The following is a 5,294-nucleotide window of genomic DNA, read 5'->3' on the forward strand; positions in this document are numbered from 1 at the left end:
TTTTAAAAGTGCTTTTCTTCATTGCATCTAGCTGACATTTCTGGCTTTATGAAGGAGTGATAAACTATGTGTCATTAAATCAACTTGTCAGACTTGATTATCTATGTTGAACGTCTACCATTAAAAATTATGTCCGAGGAGCTCTGTTTATGTGTGGCAAAGCTGCTGAAATGTAAAATATTTCAGTACACAAACACACACACACACACACGCCCACACGCCTGTACACACCGAACGCACAAATACATGAAAGACAAAACGTCTTCCGAACCCTAATAATTAAAATCCTTGTTTTCTTCTATAACATCCTGTGCGTTCTTGACATCATACAATTCCAAGCTAGGGCCAATTGTAAAATAAACAACGATGGGATGAGAGGAGAAAACTATGGTTGAGAGTCTGAAAGGCAGCGCTGCCACCACATCTGCACAAACATCGCTTAACAAGCCAAAGGAACTGGTAGTACTTTATGAGGAAACTACTCCCAGAGGAAAAGAAAAACAGGTTTTTTTGTACATTCTGTATTGAAAAGGCCTGATAAGCAGATGTGAAAACACATTTTCGGTGGCAAGCGGAGTTCACAGCATCCTGCCCTGAAGCAGAGATTAATTCTCTTGACGGTGTAGTTGCACGAGAAGTTAGGTAACATAGGAAAAGCACAATATGGCCTTTGGCCTTTATTATAACAAAATTGTCTGAAATCTTTCTCCTTTTCATTATCAATTCTTGCACAGCTTGCAAAACCATTCTTGTAAGACATGAATTCATTTGTCCCTCTGACCTCTTCAGTGTGTGAGCTTACATGTCAGATTGAAATTCAAATCAATGAATAAAGCTGCCAGGAGTAATCTAGAGGCTCAGAGATGATACAGAAAAATAATCAGAATAAATATACATCAAGCACAATAAAATTATGCATCCAGAGAGCAATTTCAGTGATGAGATTTTGTTTTGTGTCCTCAGTTCTAATCAAAACAAAGAAATAAAGGACTTTTTTTTTTAAATGCCAAGGAACAGCAGAATGGTCATCTGAGCAAATCAGAACAATTAAAGATGTAAATCTCAAGTTATTACATGCAGGTTTCTGTGCTCACCACAGTACTGAGGCTGCCCTTATCAAGGAGTTCAATGACATTCACATAAATACAGACTGTGGAAGAATCACAGTGCTGGTTCTGTTGGACCTCAGTGCAGAATTTGACATGGTTGACAACGATATATTGTTGAAGCAACTGGAGAGCCGGGTCACTACTTGACTGGTTCGAATCTTAACCAGAGAACAGGGATTTCTTTGTGTTAATAAATAACTTCTCATTGGAGCGGAGACAATTCACACGTGGGGCACTGCAAGGGTCAATCCTGGAGCTCCTCCTCTTTAATATATACATGCTCCCGCTAGCTCAGGCTATAATAAGTAATAAGATTAGCTATCATAACTGCACAGATGATACACAGCACTGAACAGATGCTTAGAAAAAAAAATCAATGCGTGGATGTGCCATAATCTTCTCTACCTGAACAGAAACAAAACTGAAATAATTATCTTTGTACCTAAAGAGGAATGATCAAGAGTCAGTTCACAGATTAGATTATTATAGCCAGAAACTAGTGATCAGACACTTACATTTTAAGTCGCTGTATTTAAAGTTATTAAAACTGGGAACATGAAGACCTTTAATTCCTGTGAATCTGAAGTTACACACAAATATTGAATATTCCAGTTATAAATTCTAAGGCAGAATGAGTTCTCTTTATTCATTTTGCCACATATCTTAAAAGATAAGAGCCAGTGTCTTACCATGTGTGTACTGATGAAGCAGCTAATTGGCTGATTGTTAGGTAAATTGTATTTTTAGTAATTATCAAATATTTGTTGTATCATGTAGCCTTGTAGTTACATTTAGATAATGTTTCTGTGTGTTAAATAACTTTGATTCTATCCTGAGACTGCCCTGGGAAATAGGGGTGACAGCTACTCTCAGCAGCTGTTGCCCTGCAGGACTTCCTACAAGACAGAGGTGTTAATTGCTCCCAGCAGAGTTTTACAGGCCTGACAATAAACTCTGCTCTGTGCTTCTTTGTGATACAAAGCCGTTGCTTTGAAGCTATGCAATGTGTCTTATTCAACGCCGTTCTTGGAGCAAAAGGGATCTAGAGTATAGATAACATGTGTCTAGAAGTGAATGTTATTTAGCGCTGCAACCATGTGAGAATGCTTTGACCCCACCCCATAGAGTTGCAGCGCCCCTTGTGGCAGGGTTCCTAAAGATCAATAAAATAGAGGGAGCGGGAGATGTGTTTCCAGAGTAGGTGGAGATTTGTAACTGGAAACATCTCTCTGTCTGCTCTCCTCGCGAGTATAAAAGAATCTAACTCTCTTGTCTTTCCTGTATTTGTTTAATTGTCTCTAGTAGGTATTTAGACCTGACACTGATTTATCTGTGATAAGTAGGTGGGACTATTTTTGTTGAAAAAAGTAGAAAAACATAATAATATATGACATAAAAATATAAAGTGGTGGCTTTGAAAACTGACATGTAATGTTATAGTTGTTTTCAAATATTGAAATTTAATTTTCCGTAAGGTGCCAAGACTAAGAGCTTAGAGCAGTATTGTGACTGTTGGAGCTGGAGTGACCATAAACCCTAACCCTATTATTCGCATGAGACACAATATTTGCTTGCAAATCGCTGCCATATTCTTTTCCCGCTCTAAGTAGATCATAACACCCCGGTGACCTTAGGTTGACATTTCCATTCTAGCAAGATTCCTGAGGTAAAAATCTCAAGCGTTGAGCTACAGAGAATTCACTTTGAAAAGCGGCAGAGGCCCAGCCTGGGGGAGGTTGAAAGGTTATGACTGCCATTGTGTTAATTATGACAGGAGTTCCTTAGAAGATGAACAGCTTAATGCCCAGGAATTGCATTTTCAACAGAACATGAAGACCCCGCAACCCCTCAGGCAGAGCCGGATCTTAAGAGTGTGAAACGTAACCTCGCTCTAATCGTTCAGATTAGCTAAAAACAAATACTTAAGTTTTAAAACCTATAAACCCTTTAAAAAAACACACATCCAGATAAAATTTATATTTTAAATAACAAGTTTCATGTTGTGATTTCAGATGCAGTTTTAAAAGAAGGCCGAATTTAAAAACAACATATCAGGTCCTGCAACAAATTTCAAGTTTACAACTGGTAATGGTGAAGCTGCTTCTAATGAGTCCAGTCAGGGTGACTGTGAAGTCTTACCTTAGTATTTTTAGCAGGGCAGTCTGCGTTGTCCATGGAGTGTCTGGTCATCCAGAGCCCAAGACGTCGCCTATCAGCATGAACTAAACCCAATCACACAAATCCCACATGCCTGAGCTTACAGCAGGCCGTATTTTGCTCGGTCGGGCTTACCACGCAAACACACATTCTAAAGCATGCGCCTTCTCCTGCATACACACACTCCCACACAGAGCTTTAAAACAAGATCCTTGCCCCTAATCCAGGACGGCTTGACACATATTTACAAATATACACAAAAGGTGTAGGGAAAACATCAGTATGAACATAGCAGAGGTAATTAAATCAGAAAAATGTGAGATATGATGTAAACTGCAGAAAGCTTTTTGAACTCTGAGACAGTCTGTGCCCTGGTCAAAGTAACCCATTTCCAACCACCTGCAACCCTCAGAGCCAAGTGGCTTCCTGCCAGGTACAGTAGTGTAGTGGAATAAACTTAGCCTTCATTTGGTGTGTGTGTGAATTAGAAGCAGAGAGAAGGGGTAGAGGGAACACCATTAGGGGCTAAAACAGAAAACACAGTAACCGTGAGGGTGACACTTAAATCACCAAGCTCTCTTTGTGTTGTAGCTGCGCTCGGGTGTTGACCGTCATTCCAATCAGCATCAGCCAACGCACTAGGTTAATCCTCGTCACTGCAGACACAAACAACAAAGAGGAGGCAGCAAAGAAAAAGAGAAATTGGCAGACAGCTACGAGGCCTGTTGTGTAGTGACTGGTCCTGTATGGTTCAGTGATGGGCTAATTCTTCTTGTCAGACACAAATAGCTGCTAATTTGAAACCATCATAAGACTCATTTTTGACGTCAGAACTCGTAAGTCCGGTTGCATGGGTTCGTAAGTTCACAGCAGGGCTTTGTTCTGCGTCCTGCACCTATAAATGTAACAAGCACCAGTCCCATTGGACTGCATTCACAAGAGAAAACCCCATGAAACACTAGTTTCATAAACTGCAAACACGCATATAGTTACTGTCAAAGGAGATGGCAAGGTTTAGTGGATGTTAAAAGTGTACACATTCCGGTCATTTTTCCAGGCTTTTGAGAGGTAAAAACTAAACTCATGAAATAATTTCAGAAGGTTACACTGGTTAAACGTGTAAATGCTAAAGTTGCAAACAGCTTGTTTAAGGAGCGTGCACACAAACACACAAAAAAACTTTACCTTATGCATCTTTTTTTTCACACCTAAATTAATTATGATACATCTGATTAATTATACATTTCACCTGTCTTCAGGCTATGTGTTTACCTTTAGCCAAAGCCATAGTTGTCAGAGAAAAAACAAAGGATCAAATGGATCTCGATGCACAACAGTATCATACTTGTAGATAAAATCTTTACATGCTTAAATTTTTTTTATGTCAAATCTTTTAACAGAGGTAGCTAAATTACAGTTAAAAAGGAAGGATACTTCAAAACAAATGTTTTTCACTTGGTGAAAAGCTCTCAACTCTCCGGTGTTTTGAACAGGCACTAGGGAAGCCGCCACACCACAAGTGCGTCCTGGGTTCACAGTCAGGTTGGGACTTTTCTGTGTGGAGCTTGTATGTTTTCCCATTGCATGCAGGAGTTCCCCCCTGGTAATTAGGCAGTTCAAAACCTGGATGCTTGGCTAACTGGAGGTTCTATTTTCCCCATTGTTATGCGCATGCATGGATGTTTAACTTTGTATCCCAGTGAGATTAACAGCCATAAGAGATGTTTCAACTTTTAACCAGAACAGCTTAATTGCTGTGTCCCTCACTCCATTTCCTATAGCAAGCCAAATCTGAATTTCTGATTGTAATGAATGAACCACGTATAGCATGCAAACGTCCATACCTCATTGGCCTACACCACAGGAAGAAGTTGGTAATTTAATGGCTTAAGTCTAATGCCATAACATTCCTGATGTTTGCCATACAGAGCATAGAACACGAGCTCAATTCACCAAGATGAAAAACAAACAGTGCAGACTCCATGTGTATGTTCATTTACTTGCGATGCAGACAAAAGACACTGGTAG

This window comes from Xiphophorus maculatus, chromosome 18 (genome assembly GCF_002775205.1).
Source record: "Xiphophorus maculatus strain JP 163 A chromosome 18, X_maculatus-5.0-male, whole genome shotgun sequence".
Lineage (NCBI taxonomy): Eukaryota > Metazoa > Chordata > Actinopteri > Cyprinodontiformes > Poeciliidae > Xiphophorus > Xiphophorus maculatus.